At 38.0% G+C, this 24935-nt stretch overlaps 1 protein-coding gene and 1 pseudogene across 13 annotated transcripts in view; both read left to right on the forward strand.

Annotated features, from left to right (window-relative positions):
- Window positions 1-24935, forward strand: part of CADPS (calcium dependent secretion activator) — a 474942-nt gene that overhangs the window by 76571 nt on the left and 373436 nt on the right. The gene's annotated exons all lie outside the window — the stretch shown is intronic.
- On the forward strand, window positions 11223-15974 carry LOC103890157 (large ribosomal subunit protein eL14-like; annotated as a pseudogene).

Consider the following 24935-nt stretch of genomic DNA (forward strand, 5'->3'; position numbering starts at 1 on the left):
TCAGAGGCTTTATATCATGTGCCAAGGTTTCATGGTTAGTAGTCACTGGCAGAGCTGGGAATTGAACCCAGACTGATTTTAGAGCCCAAACTGTTACTCATCATTCCATCATATTTTTTATTTAGAGTTATCACTGGATTCCACTAGTCCATTTATTCACATGTGTATCTTGGCAGATTTTGATTGTATATTTTATTTGCTTGTTCATTTGAGAGGGTGAGGGATAATTGAGTTGGAAGCCCAAGGGTCTTTAGTTTTGTCTGGACTTCTTGTCTCTAGGATACCCCAGGGAGTTCCACAGGCCCCAACAACAAATTGAATGTTAATTGGAACTCTTTCTCTTCTAGGGATTTTCCACAGTGTTATCTGTAATTTATAACAATGATTTTGAGGAACAAAATCATCAAACAAATATGCATGCATGCACACATGTGCATGCACACACGCACACACATGCACGTGTGCACACACACGCACGTGCGCACACACACGCACGTGCGCACACATTCATACCATATGCTCAGGATGGTTTCAATTTTTAAAAAAATTGTATCTGAAATTCCATGAATCTAACTATTAGTTCTCTTAAAGAACAGATTAGTTACCCTCCAAAAGTAAGCCCATCCCTAATCAATATGAGATAACTGGTTTTCTGTAGCTGGGGTCAGGATGAGTCAGAGGAAAGAACCCAGTTACTTGGTACAGTCATTTTCCAGCAATGGTTTATATCAAAAGGTCCACATTCTGGTTTAACTGTGATGCTGAAAAATGAGCAATGATGCTTAATGGAGTGATCTGCTGCACATATTAGCTCAAATGCTGAATGTCTTCCTCCAAACTCTTCTATAATTTTTAATTCAGTTCATGGATAAATTTGGTCAACAGCACCGCTGAAACTGATTGTGTATAATTCAGGTCTGTTTTGGATTCCTTTGAAGAAGACCCAGTTACAGAGAATACCAAAAGGACCCTATTTTAAATAAATAGTGATGCCACATTCTACACCATATTAAATTTTGTTTGTTAATGTTTCACAAGCATTATAAATACTTGTCACTTGGCATTTGTAAGTTCTTGCAGCATTTGGTCTGAAAGCTGAGCAAAGTAGGGGTACTACTAATTTGTGAAGAAAAGTACTTCCAAACACTTCTTATGCTGACAACCTTTAGGCAGTTTTTTAAAAGGTCATTCATTACTGTAGTTTTCCCATTTTACAGATGAAGAGACTAAGGTACAGAAAAGATTTAAAATGTGCTACTAGGTGGAAGAACTGGGCTTCCGATCCAAGTAGTCTGACTGCAGAATCCATCCTTAAACCTTCTCCCAAAACTATGTTATCAATAAATATTTGTTAGCTGTGTGCAGTGACTTATGCCTGTAATCCCAGCACTTTGGGAAGTTAAGGTAGGAGGATCACCTGAGGCCAGGAGTTTGAGACCAGCCTGAGAAACATAGTGAGAGCTTGTCCCTACAAAAAATAAAAAACAAATTGCCAAGCGTGATGGTATGCATTTGTAGTCCTAGCTACTTGGGAAGCTAATGTGGGGGATTGTTTGAGCCTAGGAGTTCAAGGTTATAGTGAGCTATGATTTTGCCACTGCACTCCAGCCTAGGTGACAGCGTGTGACTTTGTCTCTAAAAAATAAAAATAAGTTTTTTAAGTAAATTAATTAATATGCGAGCTTTAATTTGGAAAATATACCAAGATCCTGTGGCAGAGGACATGACATTTAAAAGTTAAACAAGTCTGGGCACAATGGCTCATATCTGTAATCCCAACACTGTGGGAGGCTGAGGCAGGAGCATTACTTGAGCCCAGGAGTTTGAGACTAGCCTGGCAACTTAATAAGACCCTGTCTGTACAAAATAATTTAAAAATTAGCCAGGCATCAGGGTGCATGCCTGTAGTCCAAGCTACTCAGGAGGCTAAGGTGGGAGGATCACTTAAGCCTGAGAGATCAAGGTCAAGGTTGCAGTGAGCTGTGATCACACCATTGCACTCCAGCCTGGGCAACAGAGCAAGACCCTATCAAAAAAAAAAACAAAAAAACAAAAAACGTTAAACACACTCATTAGTCACATGAATTGACTCTCTTTTGACATTTTATTTAATGAACAATATGTCTGTACTGAAGTGTTTTATCTTCCTACATGCTGATATTGATTAGAGTGGTGCATTCTTGGAGAATGAAGCCACATAAGATTCAGCATCTTTTCAGTATGGGCTGTAGTTAATACCCTCATCTTCTGCAAAGGTCCAGCTGGTTTAAGGATGTGAATCTCCTGCAGCTTCATTATAAGAGCCTTGATAAGTAAAACAACAGCAAAATGACAATTTATTGGGTACATGCTATGTGCCAGGCATGTGCTAAGTACTTAAAGTACATTATCTAATTTAATCTTCACAAACTGTTTCTGTTTAAAGGATGGGGAAACAGAGAAGTAAACTATCTTGCTTAAGGTAACATATTTAGGAAAGGGCATTGCCAGAACAGTTTGAAAGGTAATTGTCTTATCTGCCATGCTGTACTGCATAGTGCACATTCCTACATCTTTTCTGTTTTCCTGCTGTGACTTATCCAGTGCCTGGTGCCATGAGCAGATACTGGTACCTGCTGACTTATTGAGAGATCAATTGGTTGCTTGATTGACCGATGCAATGAAATGGAAAGTTGAGCAATTTTCTCCAGAGCAATGCTTCTCACACATGAGTTTTCATATGAATCACCTGGAGATCTTGTTAAAATGCAGATTCTGATTCAGTAGGTCACAATAGGGAATGAGATTCTGCATTTCTAACAATTCTGCATTCCTAGTAATTCCCAGTTAATGCTGCTGTTGCTGGTCCATGAGACATATTCTGTATAGCAAGACTGTAACCTGAGCTGCCCAATATGGTAGTCACTAGCCACAGGTAGCTATTTCAACTAATTGAAATTAAATTCAGTTCTTCATTCACACTAGTCATATTGCAAGCACTAACTAACCACATGTGGCTATTGTCTACCATATTGTACAGTGCAGGTATAGAGCACTTTTACCATTCCAAAAAGTCCCATTGGACTATACTGCTATAGAATATTCAGTGTGCATAGGAAAAGAATCTGCTTTAAGATTCCCAGTTACATTCGTATCTCATTTAATGGACCTGGAATTTTGTCTCCCCTCTTGTTTTGTCCTATTCGTATGTAAGTCACCTGAACATTTAATGGGAAATGGAAATATTGCACAAAGAATACTGATAAATACATATTTTTTTTTTACTTAGGAGCCAACACATGTGCTTGAGGATAAAAAAAAATTCACCATTTTTAAAATAACACAGAATTATCACGACAGTAACAAAAGCACCAGAACTTTATTGAAAATGTTCTAATTAGACTCAGAAAATATATGAGGGTGTATCTGCAAATAGACACTCTCTGGTCCCTTTGAATCACAATGTGACTTTTCTCCATGTGTAGCTTTGTTAAGGACTGGACTTCTATGAATGCCCAAAGGTCTAGAAGCCATAGTCATTGTCAATAGAGCAAGGAAAATAACTTTTGATCATTGACAATATCCTTAAAAATCACTTTTTCCAATCCTTTCATTTTATAGACGGGTAAAGGAAGGCTCAAACAGGAGATGTAATCTGAAGTTCTTGGTAGTTAGAGCTGGTCCTAGGTGCAAAATGATATTTGCTGGACTAGTATGAATCTAGTTCTGTGACTCCCCACTGTACTATTTGCCTCTAAATGAAACAGTAATCACTGAAATATAGCAGTTTACTTCCATTTCTTGTACTTTTTCAAAATATATATGGAGACATTAGATTCAGAAACAAATATACATGGAGACATAAGATTCAGAACAAATTGTTTGGAATAGAAATGAATAGGGCTACAATATTTATAAAGTAATTTATCTTGTATCAGTAGTACTTATTCATCATAGGAATTTAGAAAAAACAAATAAAAATGAATAAAATGTAAATCACCCACAATCCAGTTATTCAGAGATACTACTATAAAGTTGGTGATTATGTAGCCTTCTTATTTTTTCTGTGTCCATAATTTATAAAAATATGTGTTGCATACTCTTTATGAACATTTTCCTGCATCATTTCATAAAATTCTAAATCATTTCTAGTGTCTGAAGTATTATTTCATTGTATGATAATATCAAAAATCACATATTTTAAAGAATTTTAAGCCTTCTGATGAAAATTTTCAAATTTTCCTCCAAAAAGCTTGTATTCGTGTACCTAAAAGACAATATATAAAAGTAAACTCCCTAAGAGCATGGACTATGGCTATTTTTTTCAAGGCTCTATTTCACAGTTTAGAATAGGACCAAACACATAGTGGACCCTCAATAAAAGTTTGTTGAAGGGAGTGAGAGCAGGAAAAACTACGTTAAGGACTTGGCCGAGAGCCTAGCACATAATGAGGCTTGATACATGTTAATTATAATTATTACTTTCTTTGGAGTTATTATTCACATTCTCACTGCACTGCAATATTTTGATAGGTTTATTTGAAACTGTGTCTAAGAATAAACATAAAACTTCTGAAAGACTCCAGCTACTTCCTTTGTTTTCTCATATGGATTACTTCTGTTGTTGAATATCTCTGGAACGTGTTCAGTGTGAAGCTGGCTTCTACACCCCTCCCCGCTTTTTTGCCAGCATATTGGTAAAACTTCTTCCTTGCTGTCGATTGATATTTACTGAGTCTCAAAGAACAACATACTGGGGCAAAGTAGCCGAAGCAAAATACTGTTAAATTTATGAAAAACAAGGAAAATGCTAACAGGCCTGCCATTTTCAATAAAATGCTATAAGTGTGCTGATTAGACTCACATACTCCTACTCCCCTTTTGGGGTGACTATATAATGAGTTTATTAAGAACATTGGCTGTAGGTTAGAACTTGGAGTCTTACTCCATTCTGGCTGTGTGACTTTGGATATGTTCCTCAGTCTCCTTAAGTCTTGGTTTCCTCACTTGTAATAGCGGTGCTTATTTCACAGGATTGTCAAGAAGAACCCCTAGGATAGTACATATAAAGCTCTTGGCACCAACTCTAGCTCAGATAGTGGCCATTGATACTAGAACTTCATAAACACCAGTGATTGAGAATGAATATGTGTCAGTTTTATGTTGCCACAGTTCTGTTTTACAGACTTGACATTTGCTTCCAAATTCTAATATAATAGTGCATTTGATTTTGCTGCGCTTACCACTTGGGGAAATCTTTCAGCAGGTTTTATTGAGTCCATTTTCTGCTTGGAGAAAATGAGACCCAAAATTGCACAGCAAATGCTTCTGGTATGCTAGAGATTCAGAAAAATGTTGGAACTGGAACTTTAACCAAGGCATCTCCATTTCCAATTTAAAGTGTCAGACTACTTCATGGTAACCATGCAAATGGTGCTGGTGATAATAATTCTCGTCATGATGCTGATGGAAGTTTACATATAATGAATGCTTTTTTTGACCAGGCCATATGCATTTATACACATTTACTCATTTAATCCACCCATGAATATAGGTGCTATTTTTCCTAGAAGTTGAGTTTATTTGCCTAGGATCATATAGCTGGAAACGGCAGACGTGACCAGAAACCAGTTCCATCTGATGCCAAGATCTATGCTTTAAACCACCACAATCTGGCCAATAAAATCAATCATTCAGAAACTAATACCTGCTCTCAGCAAAAACCAGGGAGAATATATTTTTGTGATCATTGAATGAATGTCTTTGAAATCACCAGCATTGACTATGGAGCCAGATTGATATTGGAACCTCAGCTCTGTTTCCTATTTGCAGTCCTATTTAAGATGAGTGAAAGATACCCTAAGCCCTTAGTCCTTCAAATTTAAAGTTCAGTGGAGTTTATTTTTAAAATCCTCTTGGAAAAACATATGGGCAAAATCCTGCTTTCCTTCATAAGGAGAGATTTATTTTGCCCATATTTGTTAGCTCTCTGGTAGAGTACAAAAAGAGGGGCAAGACAGCAGTTTATTCAAACAGAGAAGTCATCTGATTGAAAATACACTAATAATCCCATTATTTAAGAAAGACCCTGTCTGCAGGAAATCCCTACCAACAAGGAATATCATCACATCAAAAGCTAAAACAGGGACTAAAGTACACATACAATAGCTTTGCAAATTTTACAAATACAGCTGTGTCGGGTCCCAAGGTCATTCTGATATGTCTTCAAAACACATGGATTGAAGGCATGGATCTTGTTTAAGATCATTTAAGACCTTATTTGCGATCTTATTTAAGATCTAGACATTGAGAAGTGTGTAGCTTTCCATGGGTCACCGACTTCGTGGTAAAGTGCGAGCTTTTCTCAACCTCTTCTTAACTCAGTTGACTTTTATCTGAGAAAACCTAGGGATTCAGCCACACAAGCAGAACTCTAGAGGAAACTGAAGGAAGAATACATATGGTTATAAATACTTGGCCTACGTCCTGCCCGATTTCTTCCAAGACCCTCTTATTTTTCATTCCTGCGCTTTGTAAATAATTAAGGGAGGTATCTAATGAGAAAAGGTATTGCATTCACTGCCTGCCCTTCAGTTATTTCAGATTTGACTGTGTGGTGTATCACATCATTCAAGCAGGCCTTGAGGGACATCTGACCTAGTTGAGCAGCTGTACCTTTAATAAAACTGCCAAAATAAGTATGATATTTTTTACACAACTGTGAGAAACACATTAAAGACACATTGAGGGTTACTTATATTTTATTATTATATTTAGAACATCAATGATTGTGACCAGACATCTTGATTTCATGATGATGATGACAATGACAAGGATGAGGACAATGATAATGATTATGGTGATAGTACCTAACATTTTGGTATACTTACCATGTGCCAAAGACAGAGCTACAACATCACATTTTATCTCATTTAATCGTTGTAACAGTCATAATGCAGATACTATTAATATACCTGTCTTACAGGCAAACTGAGGCTTAAACAAGCCAAACTATCGTCCAAAGGCCACAATAGATTCAAAATTCAAATTTAAGCAGTCCGATTCCAAAATGAAGACCCTTAATCACTATATCCATGGTTTCCAAGCTATTTTGAACACACATCCTATCAGTAAAACATTTTGAGGATACCCTCTTCTTTGCACTCATTTATTAATAACTAGTATTATGCTAATATACTATGCATGGAAAATATAGATAAAAGTATACATTTAAAAGGGGGAGCCATAGATAAAATAATGTTTTGGTTGTATTTATCAATGGTATGATAAATATATTGATTTATTTATGTTTTCACTGTCATGAAAATAAAATATTTTAATCAAAAATATGCTTGACTATGCTTCAGTATTTTTGAAAATTTTTGTTTCAGGCTTTCTGAATTAGTAACTCAAAGGCACAGTTCTGGGGCTTTTGGTTTTCTGCATGTGTGTGTGAGACAGGATCTTGCTCTGTCACCCAGGCTGGAGTGCAGTGGTGCGATCTTCGCTCACTACAACCTCTGCCTCCTGGACTCAAGTGATCCTCCTGCCTCTGCCTCCCAAGTAGGTGGGACCACAGGTGCATGCAACCATGCCCGGCTAATTTTTTGTATTTTTTGGTAGAGACAAGGTTTCGCCATATTGCTCAGACTAGTCTCTAACTCCAGAGCTCAAGCGATCCTCCTGCCTCAGCCTCCCAAAGTGTTGAGATTACAGGCATGAGCTACTATGCCTGGCTTGAGGTTTTTTAAAAAATACTTGATCATAACTGAAAAAGATGCCTCAGAAATATCCTTAGATTGAAATGAAAGATAGGCATTGCTTGGCTGCACCAAGATATCTGTGTTTCAATTCTACCCACCAACTACTCCAGGATTTTTTAAATATCTACTAGCAAATTGCTGTCTTTTCTAGTGTCAGTCTATTGTTATTATTCAATAAATGTTTCATCTTTATATTTTTTTGAAAATTTATTTAAAACTTACTAAAATTCTTAGTTCAAAACCTCTGAGAGCAGATCAATCAAGTTTATAAGATCATTTACAATATTTTAGGAAGATGTTTGTGTGTGTGTGTGTGTGCACGTGTGCATGTGTGTGTGTTTTGTAGGGACAGGTTCTCACTCTGTCACCCAGGCTGAAGTGCAGTGGCATGATCATAGCTCACTTTAACCTCGAACTCCTGAGTTCAAGCTCTTATCCTACTTTAGCCTCCTACTTCAGTAGCTGGGACTACAGGCATGTGACACCATACCTAGCTAATGTATTTATTTTTTTAGAGATGGGGTCTCGCTATGTTGCCCTGGCTGCTCTTGAACTCCTGACCTTAAGCAATCTCCCTGCCTCAGCCTCCCAAAATGCTGGAATTGCCATTAGAGATTTTTGTAAGCACATCAAATATATGGGTACATCCTCACATCACACACTAAAAGAGTCATTTCCAAAAAGAATTTCTACTTTCAAATAGCTTTCTGCATAACATCCTTTTTCAATGATTAACAAGAAAATAACTTTATTTTTATTTATTTTTATTTTATTTTGAGCAGAGTCTTGCTCTGTCCCCCAGGCTGGAGTGCAGTGGCATGATCTCGGCTCACTGCAACCTCTGCCTCCCACGTTCAAGCGATTCTTGTGCCTCAGCCTCCTGAGTAGCTGGGAATACAGGCATGCACCACCATGCCCAGCTAATTTTTGTATTTTTAGTAGAGACGGGGTTTCATCATGATGGTCAGTCTGGTTTTGAACTCCTGGCCTCAAATGATCCGCCTGCCTCAGCCTCCCAAAGTGCTGGAATTACAGGCTTGAGCCACCATTCCTGGCCCTTTTTTTTTTTTCTTTCTTTTTGAAGAGTTTTTCTTTGTGTCCTAGATGCTTGGTTTTTTATGTCTTACCAATTATGATGGTTTCAAGCTACCATTAGCTGACATCTCAAGACACAGTATGCACAGGGCATGGTTCAGTGTTGATGATGATCCATATATCAAATATTTTTCCTATTTGCACTGGGAAGGGCTGGTCTTGAGAGATTTGAAGTACTCATCTGTTGCAACCTCCTAATATGGCCAATGAGAAATAAGCACATTGTTGATTCTGCCATTTTCCTACTCACTGTGCTTACCTTCTTATCATCAACTTAATCACCTTGAGCAGGTATGGGAGCAGGGAAGCTGATGGGTCTTTAATAGTATCACATTACGTTCTTTCAGTCTTGGGAATGACCAGAGATTTCACCATTATGTACTGGGTGAGTGTTGCAGTTCTATAAGAAGGTTACTTTGGTATCAACAACAACAACAAAAATGCTGGATGGCAAAGCAAGGCTCAAGGTGTATGACATTCAAAAAGCAGCTTTTCAAAATGTTTGCAGTATGGCACAAACAAATGAAACTCTCAGAGTGCTAGGAGGTTGAGATGAAGCATGATCATGGTGGGAAAGTTATGTTGCTATAAATAGACCTGGTCACTGGCATTCCCTTCCTTTGACCCCGCCACCACTCCCACCAGAGTTATATCACTCACTAACTTTTAAAAACACTCTAAATTATGAAAATATCAAACATATATACATATAAACAGGTAGAGAGGTTAGTGTAACTAACCCTCTTATACCCATCATCCAGCTTATTAATGATCACTTCATGGTTAATCTCTTTCATGTGTGCTCCCCATGCTCCTGAAATGAATTATTTTAAAGCATATTCCAAGCATAACATTATATTTATAGATATTATAATATGAATCTCCAAAATATAAAGATCGGTTTTTCAAACATAACCCACCGTACCGTTATTACACCTGAAACCCTAACAGTAACTCTTTAATATCCTCAAATATTCAGTCAGTTTACAACTTCCTTAAAGATCTCACAAATATTTTCTAGTTCACTCATTCAAATCAGGTTCCAAATGAGCTGCATACATTGCAATGGATTGATATGGCCCTTATGTATCTTTTAATCTATAGAATTTCTCTCTCCCTATTTTTTTTTTTTTTGCTTGCATTCTTTTCTTGAAGATACTAGATCATTTTTCTTGGAGAGTTTCCCACAATGTGGATTTTGCTGGTTACACCCGTTGGTATTATTTAACATAGTTCTCTCCATTCCCCATAAATTGGTAATAGGATCCAGTGATTATCACATTAATATTTGATTCTTGTACAAGAATACTTCAGAGGCAGTATTTGTACTTCCATCAGTAGACACATAATAACTAGTTCTCCCTCTTTGGGGACTGTTAATATCCATCAGCGACAATTGCCTACATCTGTTATTTTATTGGGAGTTGCAACAGGGTGAAGAGTATCATTCTATTTTTCATGTATTAGCTGGAAAAAGCCTATAAAGAGAAAGTTTTTCTCATGAATTATTTATTTAGTCTGAGATGCAATTCATATGGTATGCACAAATACACACAAAAAGCTTGATACTTATGTTATCAAAATAATGGGTTGGTACCTTAACATCCTTGGAAGGTGATCATTTATATATTTTGTTTTATGAGTAATGTTACGATTTAAATAATTTGACATCACATACTATGTAGCCATTATTTTTATACATTCTCAAACCATCTATGGCCAGTGAGAGCCTCCTTTAATTGGTTCCTGTGTCCTTTTTAAATAGAATTCCAGCAGTCTTTGATAGCTTCCTTAATTTCCGGTAAGATAAGCGTCATCATGTACATTTCATGCTTAAGGCAGGAAATCAGCCATTCCTCCAAGGAACCCTGGTTAAGTTTCATAGGAAATGGTACTCAGAGGTCACACTCTAGACATTATTTCATTTTAAGCTTTGGTTTTTCTTCCATTTTTATAATGTAAGTGTGCATGTGTGCATTCACACATGTACGCACTTGTGTGTATTTCTCTCCTTCTCTCTTAGATAAATAGTACCATGCTATACATGTGTTTCTCCACCTCATATTTTTAAATTAACAATATCCAGTGGAGTTCATTCCATAACAGTATCTAAAGCTATTCTCCACTCCTTTTATACTTGTACAGTCCTTGAGTGTGTGGAGACACAATTGTTATTTAACCAGTCCTCAGCAATAGACATTTGCTATTATAAGTAATACTTTAACAAATCGTCTTGCATATATATCTTTTTTAACTTGCCTCCCCTAACTTTATAATTGTGTCTAACAGGTTAAGAAAATTGCCTAAGGTCTCACAACTAATAAATGTTGAGCCAGAATTCAAGTCCCACATAGTTGTCTAGCTCCAGACCCCAGGAGCCCGGATATGTATTTGCTGTCTTTCAATTTTCCCAGGGCCGCTAACACATCAGACCTGGAATTAGTTCAGTGTAGAGGTACTGCTAACCTGAGGCTCAGATTAATACAAATAATAAATAGTCTTGGTTTACCATTGCTTGATAAATACAGAGTTTTAGGAAGTTGTCTTTCAGAACTTGGGTCTGTAGAAGGAAACAATAGTAGTTCTTAGTGGTTCAAAAAAAAAAAAGTTGAGGTGCACCATTCCCACCTGTGCTTGAAACTAGAGTTTGCCTTTTACTAGGAAACAGAGAACATACATCACTGACATTGCTTTCCCAGGTCTCAGACTGATGACTTAGGTCACCTTGTGAAAGGAAAGCCACACATTTTTAGCATTTGTTTTCTTTCTGGAACCATAGCAATTTTCTGGAAGAATGTAAGATGCTATATTAAAAAATGCTAGACTAGGCCAGGTGCAATGGCTCATGCCTGTAATCCCAGCACTCTGGGAGGCTAAGGCAAGTAGATAACCTGAGGTCAGGAGTTTGAGACCAGCCTGGCCAATATGGCAACACCCCATCTCTACTAAACATACAAAAATTAGCCAGGCCTGGTGGCGGGCACCTGTAATCCCAGCTACTTGAGAGGCTAAGGTAGGAGAATCGCTTGAACCCAGGAGGCAGAGGTTGCAGTGAGATGAGATCGGGCCACTGTACTCCAGCCTGGGCAACAGAGCGAGACTCCATCTCAAAAAAAAAAAAAAATGCTACACTATATGCAAAACTCTTAAAATCCCATGCTTATGCACCAAAGATAATTTTTGAGGCTACTTTTTTCTGATCCAGGGTTTAGCCCCCGTGTAATCTAATATTTCTGCTCTTTAAATGCTGTACATCTTTTTAGAGAAAGAAATGTGACCATCATTCATGGCCAAATTTGACTCGTGAAGCCATTTTGCCCTTTGGTGTCTTCATGAAAAAATGTGAGTTCAAATTTACCTCTTTTAATGACACATTAAGTAAAGTGTTGGGCGTGAACTCATATCATCCACTGGGCCTCATGATCGTCAACTAGAATGGTAGCTCCAAAAGGGCGAGACTGTTTGCTTTTTAAATTATCACTGACTTTTCAATTCCTAGAACAGTGCTTGGCACATAGTGATGCTTAATAAGTAGTTGAACAGGTGGGTGGATGGGTGCATGAGTGGCTGGCTGGCTGGCTGGCTGGCTGGATGAATTAGGGCTTCTGAAATTTGAACAGTAAATCCTGATATTAAACTTTAGAGAGGCTTCATTAATGCCCACCTTGTACAAAAATTACCAGAAGGGGGAAATGTCTTTTTTTCCCCCCTGTGGTATTTCTTTTCTGGCTCCCACCTTTGGACATCTTCTCCTTTCCCCATATATTTTTAACCAACATTCCAGAATGATGCGTCTGTTCTTCTAAACCTTCACCAAAAATCCAGATCTCTCAGGAGAGCAGATGTCAACTGAATATGGGTAAAGGGAGACATTAGGAAATGAGTGACTAGAAATTGATATTTAGCTTTTCATAGAAGCTTCTTAGACCTCAAAAGTCTCAGTCAAATTGTGAGGGCTCTGGGGACCAAATACAAATGAAGAATTTCAGTGACGTGAAGGCTGTAAGGCCTGCTCTGGTCCTTTATTTCTATTTTTATTTTTTCATAATCAAAGAGACAAGCTTCCAAAAGGTGGTCTTTGAGGTACAAAGACCTGGAATGTGCAGCTTTTGTATCTCCCCTACCATCTTGCCGTCTGCTTGGCTTTGAGTACTGGCTTCCATGGGGCATCTCAGATCACCTCAGCTGCATCTGCCCACACACACAATCATGGGTGTGTTCTCGCTCCCAGGATTAGTTTTCTCTCTAGCCCTTTGGTCCCTCCCGACAGAACTTAACTTGCTCTTTTCAGAATACTTGTCCCACATTGCTCCCCTGTCCATTTCTGCTGCTGGATTCTTGGCTGCCCATGCTGGGAATCACGTGTGTCATTGTCCCTTCTCTGCTGATGTGTCAGAGGCCCAGGAGGCTGATTCAGCATATCTACTCTTCTCTGGGCTTCACACCCAACTTCAAATCCACTTATTCTTTGAAAGGGGGTTTGAAAGGAGGAGTGACTTTTGTATTTCTAAATGGGAGTGTATCCATGGAGTATGCATTCTGACATGGCCTCAAGTTATTCCTGCTAGTAGATACACTGCTCTTATATTTGGCAGCAGCCAACTCAGCTGCAAAAGGGCTGGTGGCTTTGTCTGCTGTAAGCCTTCAGGGTAGCAAACATTCCTGAGAGAGATTGTGGAGTCTGCCCTAGGACGAGTCTCCTGGTTATGTTTTATGTGAATATAGTAGTACGTGTCCTCTTACCCCAGAAAAACACACCTCCTGCAACACAAGTTTTGTTGCTTATCTGAGTATATCTCATTCATATTAGCAGCCAGAATCACAGATAATGAAGCAAATTGTACCCTAATAGTATCAGCCCTAATAGTATCTTTTTAAAAAATAAATGTAGGAGTCCTAAGATATAGATAATGACTAACATTTACTGGATAGCACTTTACTGCCAAGCCCTATGATAAGTCCTTTATATATTGTCAAAGTATATTTTTCACAAAGTTAAAAACATGACTCATATAAATATCTAATGAGCCATTATCAAAGATTTATTTAACTCATTAATGAAGGAACTAGCAAGATGGAAAAGCTGGTTCAAAGAGCAACAAAGGATGAGAGATTTTTATAGGCAGCCAGCAAAGGAATGCAAAAATAAGTTTGCTGAGTTATATTCAAAATTGGTTAATGTTCATTAGATCAATAATGCTATAATTTGGGGGATCATCTTTTTTCCACTAGACAGAAATCATTTGCAACTTATCAGTATTCTACAAGTTAACGTCTAGCTTCATAGAGTCTGGACCTAATCAGTAGAAAAAAGTAATTCAAACAAACTTAGAGTTTTTCTGGAGAATGAGAGGACCTCATTCTCCAAGCTCATTACACAATGCTCTTCATCACAAACTAGGTGACAAACTAGGTTACACATTTATCTTTTATTTTTATTTTCAGGTTTAATTTATAATTTTATTTATTTTTTTGAAATGGGTCTCTGTCATCCAGGCTGGAGTTCAGTGGTGCTGTCATAGGTCACTGCAGCCTCAAGCTGCTGGGCTCAAAGAATCCTCCCATCTCAGCCTCCGAAGTAGCTGGGACCATAGTCATGCACCACTATGCCTGGCTAATTTTTTGAAAAAGTTTTGAGGTATGGGATCTCGCTATGTTGCCCAGGCTGTATTTTCAAGTTTTAGGTCATTTTTCTATTTGGAAAATACCCCTGGGGCCAGGCACAGTGGCTCATGCCTGTAATCCCAGCATTTTGGGGGGCCAAGGTGGAAGCATTGCCCGAGCCCAGGAGTTTGAGACCAGCCTGGAAGAAAAAAAAAACCCCTATGAAATAAAGTACCATAAACTCTATGTGCAAGGGGCTGTGGTAGCCAGTAGCCCTCAGTTCAATGATGAATCCCTTCTAAACAAGCAAATCCTCTCAATGATGAGAAACTGCATCAAATGGCAACCTAATTCATTTTTAAAGAGTTCCAAATAACAGAACTTTATCCTTATGTTATCCCTAAATCTGCTTCACTGTACCATCTACTGTCTCCTAGTTTAGTCTTCTAAAACTGCATTGAAAAATCTAGTTTCCTTCTCACTGAATGCCACTGACATTGTGTTGAGGAGCTTCGTGGAGGTTGGCCAGGTAACCTATATCTTCCTTGGACCTTATGCTAGAAAATTGGTCACAACTGTAGATGTTATTGATCAGAATGGGGCTTTGGTCAGTGGACCTTGCACTCAGGTAAGGAGACAGCCTATGCCTTTCAAATGCATGCAGCTCACTGATTTCATCCTCAAGTTTCCACACAGTGCCCAGCAGAATTATGTCCCACAAGCCTGGCAGAAGGCAGACAATACAAAATGGGCAGCCACATAATGGGCCAAGAAGATTGAAGCCAGAGAAGGGAAAGCCAAGATGGCAGATTTTGATCATTTTAAAGTCGTGAAGGCAAAACGAGGAACAGAATAATTAAGAATGAAATTAAGAAGCTTCAAAAGGCAGCTCTCCTGAAAGTGTCTCCCAAAAAAGCACCTGCTATTGAGAGTTCTGCTGCTAAAGTTCCAGAAAAAAAGATGACCACTGCGGGCAAGAAGGCTGCAACCCAGAAGATTCCTGCCCAGAAAGCAAAATGCCAGAAGGCAGTACCTCCTTTGGAAGCTCAGAAGGGTCAAAACACTCCAGCCCAAAAAGCACCAGCTCCAAAGGCATCTGGCAAGAAAGCATAAGAGGAACCTCTTATAATCCCAGCACTTTGGGGGCCGAGGTAGGTGGATCACCTGAGGTCAGGAGTTCGAGACCAGACTAGCCAACATGGCGAAACCCCATCTCTACTAAAAATACAAACATTAGCCAGGCATGGTGGCACGTGCCTGTAATCCCAGCTACTCAAGAGGCTGAGACAGAATTGCTTGAACCCGGCAGGTGGAGGTTGCAGTGAGCTGAGATCATGCCATTGGGTGACAGAGCAAGACTCCATCTTAAAAAAAAAAAGTAAATGTTCTTTCTGGAAAAGAAAAATCTAGTTTCTATTTCACATGCAGTTACAGAATATTTAACTCATACTAAAGAGAATAGGAAATACCTTTCATCCTTTATAAAAATATACCATAGTTCAGTTCGTTCAGCAGGTATTTCTTGCAATGGCTCTTAACTTTGGCTTATGTCAGAAATGCTCGTGAAGTTTCTAAAATTGTACATACCTGGGTTTCTATTCCCAGCCATTCTGAGTGAGTGGATCTGTGGTGGGTGTATAGGCATCAATATTTTCTGTAAGCTTCATGGGTAAGGCTGATGCAAGACAGACATTAAAGTTCATGCTGTATATCAATCGTATAATAAATACCAAGAGTCAGGGATGAGGGAGTTCAGACTAAAGAGGTATCATTCAGGGGCTGGAAGGAGCCATCAGAGAGAAGTGATGTGAAGTAGCATTCTGATAGACAAATAAGATTTTGCCAAGTGAAGAAAGTGAAGGGAAAGTGCAGAAAGGCTTTTAAATAGCATTAATAGCTTAAAAATACATCAGAGGAGTTACTAAAAAATGGGCTTACTAGAAAATGAAATTTGAACAATTGTTAACTAAGCACAGGGACAATGATCTCGACGTTTCTTGCAATGAAATATTATAAGGGGAAAAAGGAGCTATCTCCAAAGTGATTGCAATGGTATTCCATGAAGTATCTCCATGTGTTTACAAATACATGAAATATATACTGTTTGTCCATTGATAAGACAAGTGGTGTCACTCAACCCGAGGGAAGTTCAACCTCTCCACTGCTTCCAAAAGGAACCAAAGCTATTTTTCTGTCAGATGGAGCAAGAGTCATTAAATCACTGATGCCTCTAAATTATCAATAATATAAAATCACAGAGGGAGAATCGAGCCAATGATAAATAGCATTTTAATAAGCCAGAACTCATTTGTGGATGCAGAAAAGTCTCTGAAACCTCAGTATAATTCAGCTGGCTCATATTGCCATAAGACATGAGATGATGAAACTCAGAAATGCTGATGGCTTTTTACTCTTTCCTGCTTCTGAATATGAGGACAGGCTTGAGTGACAGAATTTTCTGTTCTTTCCTGGGCATGCTTAGGCCTGCAACATGTGTGCTGCTGTATTTGGATGCTTTTATAGAAGGTCTGCATGTGCATATGTGTGTGTCTCTTTAACTAATACACTTTATTTTTTAGAGGAGTTTTAGGTTTATAGATAAATTTAGCAGAAAATACAGAGAGTTCCTGTATACTCCCTATCCCCCTATCTCCAACAGTTTCCCCCATCATTAACATCTTGCATTAGCATGCTGTATTTGTTACAGTGGATGAGCCAATACAGATACATTATTATTAACTAAAGTTCCTAGTTTACATTAGTGTGCACTTGTGTTTTTCATATTTCCTAGTTTCAGATCACCTTCACTCTTTGTCCTGTTTTTTCTCTCTGCTATTCTGGATCCTGAATGGCAATTGTTAGAACAACAAGCCAAGGTCTCCACATTCCTCCACATCCCCCAGCAGCCTGAAAAGCGACTGCCAATCACTTGTACCTTCTCTCTCTGTTCATGCTGACAGGATAATGTTCTTATCTAAATCAATTTCAGTGAAGCTCATGGTCACAGTTTGTGAATGTTACATTAGCGTCACATATAACCTGTACATAGACTGCATTCAGATTTTTTCAACTTTTTCTCTGGAAATAATTGCTACTGATAAGTTCACTATTAAACCTTATAAGACCCAAGATGGTGTGTGGTGATTTAGTGATTTCATATGTTGCTGTGCTAGTATTTTAATCTGAGCTCCAGCCAAATGGAACAATCTGTCGTTTCATTTCTAATAGTTGTGACTTTATTTTTGGACTCCTCTGTTGTGCATACTCAGACAGCCGCCTCTAATGCTTGTTTTTTGAGTCGGCAGGGTCCAGATTGTAATTGACAAAAGAGATTCTTGCTGTGTCCTCCAAGAAGGTCCCACAGTTTCTCATCTTGTCTTTCCTCACCCATTTTGTACCCTCAACCTGGAATGCCCTCCTCATCTCTCTCTCGCCTTTTCTCCCTACAGCCTTCCTCTTTTCCCAGTTATCCCTGTCTCTGCAAACTGAGATTCTAGATACTATTCAGGACCCTCCCCTCTTCAAATATCACAGCAAGCCTGAAACATTCTCCTGATTCTGTGTTAACCCCCAGAACTCATTCCTATTCCCTGATTCTGCATGCTTTTTTTTTTTTTTTTTTTTTTTTTTTTTATTTTGAGATGGAGTCTCTCTCTGTTGTCCACGCTGGAGTGCAGTGGCGCAATCTCTGCTCACTGCAAGCTCTGCCTCCCGGGTTCACGCCATTCTCCTGCCTCAGCCTCCCGAGTAGCTGGGACTACAGTCGCCCGCCACCACACCCGGCTAATTTTTTGTATTTTTAGTAGAGACAGGGTTTCACCGTGTTAGCCAGGATGGTCTTGATCTCCTGACCTCGTGATCCGCCTGCTTTGGCCTCCCAAAGTGCTGGGATTACAGGCGTGAGCCACTGTGCCCGGCCAATTCTGCATGTTCTTAAACCATGTCGCTCTCCTATGCAAAACACTTCAATGCTTTCCCACCATTCTTTGAATTAAAGCCCAACTCCCCAGTTTGGCATGCAAGCCCCTGTACTGTGTTCTGTTCTCTGCCTATTATATTCTCATGCTATATTCTCCAAGACTATACCCTAGCACTCTCCTCCTGACTACTACCTTGCTGGTAGTAGATTCACTACTAGCAGATTCATTGATTCACTAGAGCAGTGGTTCTGGAAGCATAGTCCACATGCCCCTGGAATTCTGCAAGGTGATTTTCCTAGTAATGTCAAGACATTATATGCTTTTTTCTCACTATGTTAACATTATCAATAATGATGCAAAAGCAGTGATGAGGAAGACTGCTGGTACTTTCACACAAACCAAGGCAGTGGTGCCAAACTGTGCTAGTAATCATTGCATCTCTCATGGCCATGTACTTCCTGCTTAAAAACGGCCAACTTCACGGAATACTTTCCTTGATGAAACCATAGAAAGTGTTAATTTTATTAAATGTTGATCCTTGGGCACACACCTTTTAAATATTCTATACAATGAAATGGTAACTACACATAAAGCACTCAGGCAGCATGAGGAAGGACAACAGTTGTCTCATGGGAAGAGACTTGTCTGAGTTGCCAACTAAACAAGCCTTTTTAAAAAACGGAATATCATTTTTACTTGGAAAAACAATCAACAGACAAATGTAGGTATTTCATAGATGTTTTCTAGAAAGTAAATGGAAGGAGCTTGTTACTTCAAGAAAAACAACTGACAATATTTTTTGCTAATAATAAAGTTTGAGATTTCAATCACCACCATAATCTGGACAGTTTCTTAATACCTAAAGATTTTTTTGATATCAGTGGCAATATTAAGTCATATGATTTTTTATGTATTGTGTGATGAAATGTGTGAACATTTGGAAAATTAACATAACTCACTGAATTCATTTTTGATATGACCAATGTATGATTTTTTAAAAATAAAACCAATTATGGGTCAGGCGCAGTGGCTAATGCCTGTAATCCCAGCACTCTCGGAGGCCGAGGCGGGAAGACTGTTTGAGGCCAGGAGTTTGAAACCATCCTGGCCAATGTAGTGAAAACCCATCTCTACTAAAAAAAAAAAAAAAAAATACAAAAATTGGCTGGGCTTGGTGGTGCATGCCTGTAATCCCAGCTACTTGGGAGGCTAAAGCATGAGAATTGCTTGAACCTGGGAGGCAGAGGTTGCAGTGAGCCAAGATCACACCACTGCACTCCAGCCTGAGTAACAGAGTGAGAGACACCGTCTCAAAAACAAAACAAAACAAAAATAAAAAAAAAACACTGATGGGTGAAAGATTCATTCAAATAGCAAGACAGATCAATGGGTTTTAATGTAATTGAGTATAAAAAGCTCATTTATATGGTGTCTGATTTTACAGTGCATCTAACTTTCAAGAAAATACCACCACTTGGGCTTTGGTATAGTATCAGGAAGACTATCCCATTTGTCTGAAAAGGCTATTACAATATCTCTCAGTTTTCCAACAACCTATCTGTGGGACGCCAGATTTTCTTCATATACTTCAACCAAAACAGCATTTCACAACAGACTGAATGCAGAAAAAGAAATGAGGATCTAACTGTCCTCTACTCATCTATAAAAGATATTTCTTCACTCTTATTTTGTTTTGGAAAATATTATTTTCATAAAAGGATATTATTTCAGTTTAACATATGATGGGTTTGTTATTTTTAATGAGTTAATATTTTAAACTACTTAGTTTTAATATCACTATAGTATTTGTTAATAGCTGTAAAACAACTTACATAAACAAAACCTCCTTGCAGTCCTCAGTGATTTTTAAGAGGGGAAAGAGACTTGACCTCAAAAAGTATGAGAATGATGGCAACTAGCCAACTAACTCTTAATGAGATCTTTGGCTCTGGAACTCCTTATTTGACCACATGCCAGAAGAATCCATGTGAGTACTGCTTGAGTACCTCCAAGTTGGAAAAATATGTTCTTTTTTTTTTTAACTGAGTACCTCCAAGTTGGAAAAATGTTCTTTTTTTTTTTTAATGTTACCGGGTTCAAGGGTAGAACATTTGTCCTACTAAAGAACAACTTTTAAGAGCTTTGTGGCTGGAATGGTGAAAAGTAGACCTCCTTCTCCTTCTCTTCTCTTCATCCCCTTTGATCCTTTTCCTCTTCTCTTTTGATCTTCAATCCAATCTTTAGCCCCAACTCACCTTCTAGATGCATTTTTCCTATTTTTTTCCTCTTCTACTAGATAATTGTTGGTTGGGAGAATCCCATCTTAATCAATGTTCAAATTATGTCTCCAAGTTCATTTCCCTGTAGATCATAGAACTCTTTGTTAGAGTGTCATGTGGCCAATTTATAGGTCTTTATTCTTTCTCTTCTGCCCAAAAATAGATCTTTAGGAATAACATGCTGATTGGTCTATTATTAAATAATTTTAAAATTGAGCTCATTTTTTAAAAGTAGTAATTAACTTATATTCAGTTGCTACCCTAAATTTTTTTAAAATGAGCAAGAATTGTTATATATAGCAGAATTTTACATTTTTTCTAAAGAAACACTTTGTAAAATGTGGTAGAGGTATGCAAGAGGATAGAACATATCTATTTTAACAATAGCTACTACATAAAACTACATAAAGCTTATGGTTTTGGATATTATTTCTTAGAAGAAAGTGATTTGATGTATGTTTAATGCAAAAACAAAAAGTAAATAGTACAGTTAGTACATGGGGAGGACATACTCATGGGAGTATTACTTAAATAATTGAATTATTATTTGAATAGTTGAATTTTGGGAAACCATGTTCCAAAGGGAAGTCTAGGATGACAGCCTCATCATAATTCTCCCCACCTTCAATATGTTTTTCCCCCTTCAACTTGCATTTCAGAATTACTCATTTATATTTTGCCATGATAAAGTCTGTCAGATTTTTTCTTCAAGCTAAATAAAAGTCACTTAAAATGCCTTTTTCAGAGTATGTTATGTAAATATACATATATAATATAAAAGGTGAGAAGAACTTTATGTAAATAAGTAAATATTTGGTTAAGATGATGCAATTTCTAAATTTTCTAAAAGCAGGACTTCCTTTAGAGTAGAAAATATGTAGTCTGGTTGTAGAAAGGGCATATTTTATTTGTTAATAAAATTCATGGCCCAATATAAATTTTTGAAGTCTTCAAGAAAAAGAAATTAAATAAACATTGCCCTAATCTGTCTAGATTAGCATATGATTTTTAAGCACTTGTTGAGTTGACATTTTTTCCAGTTATCTATAATAAAGAAAAGCTTTAAAAACCTGTCTCTTTTTTCCCAGATAATGATTTCTTTTTTAAAAAGAAAAAGCATGGCTTATATTAAAATATATAAAAATATAAAAATAACAGACAAACAGAGAGCCAAATCATGAGTGAACTCCCATTCACAATTGCTTCAAAGAGAATAAAATACCTAGGAATCCAACTTACAAGGGATGTGAAAGACCTCTTCAAGGAGAACTACAAACCACTGCTCAAGGAAATAAAAGAGGATACAAACAAATGGAAGAACATTCCATGCTCATGGGTAGGAAGAATCAATATCATGAAAATGGCCATCCTTCCCAAGGTAATTTACAGATTCAATGCCATCCCCATCAAGCTACCAATGACTTTCTTCACAGAATTGGAAAAAACTACTTTAAAGTTCATATGGAACCAAAAAAGAGCCCGCATCGCCAAGTCAATCCTAAGCCAAAAGAACAAAGCTGGAGGCATCACACTACCTGACTTCAAACTATACTACAAGGCTACAGTAACCAAAACAGCATGGTACTGGTACCAAAACAGAGATATAGATCAATGGAACAGAACAGAGCCGTCAGAAATAATGCCACATATCTACCAGTATCTGATCTTTGACAAACCTGACAAAAACAAGAAATGGGGAAAGGATTCCCTATTTAATAAATGGTGCTGGGAAAACTGGCTAGCCATATGTAGAAAGCTGAAACTGGATCCCTTCCTTACACCTTATACAAAAATCAATTCAAGATGGATTAAAGACTTAAACGTTAGACCTAAAACCATAAAAACCCTAGAAGAAAACCTAGGCATTACCATTCAGGACATAGGCATGGGCAAGGACTTCATGTCTAAAACACCAAAAGCAATGGCAACAAAAGCCAAAATTGACAAATGGGATCTAATTAAACTAAAGAGCTTCTGCACAGCAAAGGAAACTACCATCAGAGTGAACAGGCAACCTACAAAATGGGAGAAAATTTTCGCAACCTACTCATCTGACAAAGGGCTAATATCCAGAATCTACAATGAACTCAAACAAATTTACAAGAAAAAAACAAACAACCCCATCAAAAAGTGGGCGAAGGACATGAACAGACACTTCTCAAAAGAAGACATTTATGCAGCCAAAAAACACATGAAAAAATGCTCACCATCACTGGCCATCAGAGAAATGCAAATCAAAACCACAATGAGATACCATCTCACACCAGTTAGAATGGCAATCATTAAAAAGTCAGGAAACAACAGGTGCTGGAGAGGATGTGGAGAAATAGGAACACTTTTACACTGTTGGTGGGACTGTAAACTAGTTCAACCCTTGTGGAAGTCAGTGTGGCGATTCCTCAGGGATCTAGAACTAGAAATTCCATTCAACCCAGCCATCCCATTACTGGGCATATACCCAAAGGACTATAAATCATGCTGCTATAAAGACACATGCACACGTATGTTTATTGCAGCATTATTCACAATAGCAAAGACTTGGAACCAACCCAAATGTCCAACAATGATAGACTGGATTAAGAAAATGTGGCACATATACACCATGGAATACTATGCAGCCATAAAAAATGATGAGTTCACGTCCTTTGTAGGGACATGGATGAAACTGGAAATCATCATTCTCAGTCAACTATCGCAAGAACAAAAAAACAAACACCGCATATTCTCACTCATAGGTGGGAATTGAACAATGAGAACACATGGACACAGGAAGGGGAACATCACACTTCGGGGACTGTTGTGGGGTGGGGGGAGTGGGGAGGGATAGCATTGGGAGATATACCTAATGCTAGATGACAAGTTGGTGGGTGCAGCGCACCAGCATGGCACATGTATACATATGTAACTTACCTGCACATTGCGCACATGTACCATAAAACCTAAAGTATAATAATGATAATAATAATAATAAAAGAAAAAAAAAATAAGAAAAAAAAATAAAAATAAAATAAAAAGAAAAAGCATGGCTTATATTAAAAATTGCAATATACAATGCTGACATTATACTTTAAGTACAAAAGGACCTAATTTATGGGTATAACAGGAACATCTCCATACACCCAAAGATATTTTTCTACTCACTGCTGCCTATGCTTAGAATGCTGCTATTTGAGGTTCCTTCTTTTACAGTAAGCATTGCTTCTCCCTTCTTTCTGATACAGTTGCTGTTGCAATAGGAAACGTATTAACCAATAAGCATCTTAGTAAGTATGCATTCTTCCATGACTATCGTAAGCCATGTGTATCCATTAGGAATGCATCTGGCTGCCAGTAAGAGAAAACATACAGTGACTTGAACAAGTAGAAATTTATTTATCTTTTCTCACATAATGAAAAAGCCAGAGATGGGCGTTTACAAACATTTGTTCAGCCACCCAAAAATGTAAGGACCACATTTCTGCGATGCTCTTAGCCTTTTCTGCATGGTCATGAGATAGATACCATGGCTGTGGACAATAGATTTGTATTCTCAGCAGAAGAAGGGGCAGCAGGAAAGGAAAGGATTATACCACCAAGTATGTTCATTTTCATGAGGATTTCAAATATTTCTCCAGAAGATGCCCCCAGTAGTTTTCTGCCTCTATTACATGGCCACCCATAATAGCAGGCGAAACTGGGAGGGGAGTAATTGGCTTTCCAGTCTCTAAACTAGAAGGGCCAAGAAAGAATGAGGTAAGGAATACCACATCAGTGATACCTTCAAAAGTCTGAGTAAATAAAAAAAGCATTGAAAGAAGATAAAAGATAAATGATAGGGAAAAAAATAATACTTCCTGTATTGTTTTTATTATTGAATCCTTACTCTACGCCAGATACTATGCTATGTATCATTACATGTATTATAAATAAATATATTATACATATATTATCCCACCTAGTTTTCACAAAGACTCTGTAAAGTAGATATTGCTTTCCCCTATTTACAGAGGAAAAACCCAAAACCAATTACTTGACCAAGGTCTCATAGCAAAGCTAGGATGTGACCTGAGCTTGCTCTGACTTCAACATTGCCTCTCCTGAGACCGACACTTAGAATATACGGTTTTCTCCTCACTGCAGATCACATTTCACGGTTCTCCAGAATGCTTCAGTAAATTACAAACTGCCTGAAAGGCAGTGGGAATTTTCAGGCCTTGGTTAATGAGGTAGACGGAACCAAGAATGCTTGAATAGTTCTAGCAAACGCTGCTGCAGCACTTTCTTCTACAATAATCACCTTCCATCTTTTCAGGTTT

The sequence above is a fragment of the Pongo abelii genome, chromosome 2, assembly GCF_028885655.2.
Source record: "Pongo abelii isolate AG06213 chromosome 2, NHGRI_mPonAbe1-v2.0_pri, whole genome shotgun sequence".
Lineage (NCBI taxonomy): Eukaryota > Metazoa > Chordata > Mammalia > Primates > Hominidae > Pongo > Pongo abelii.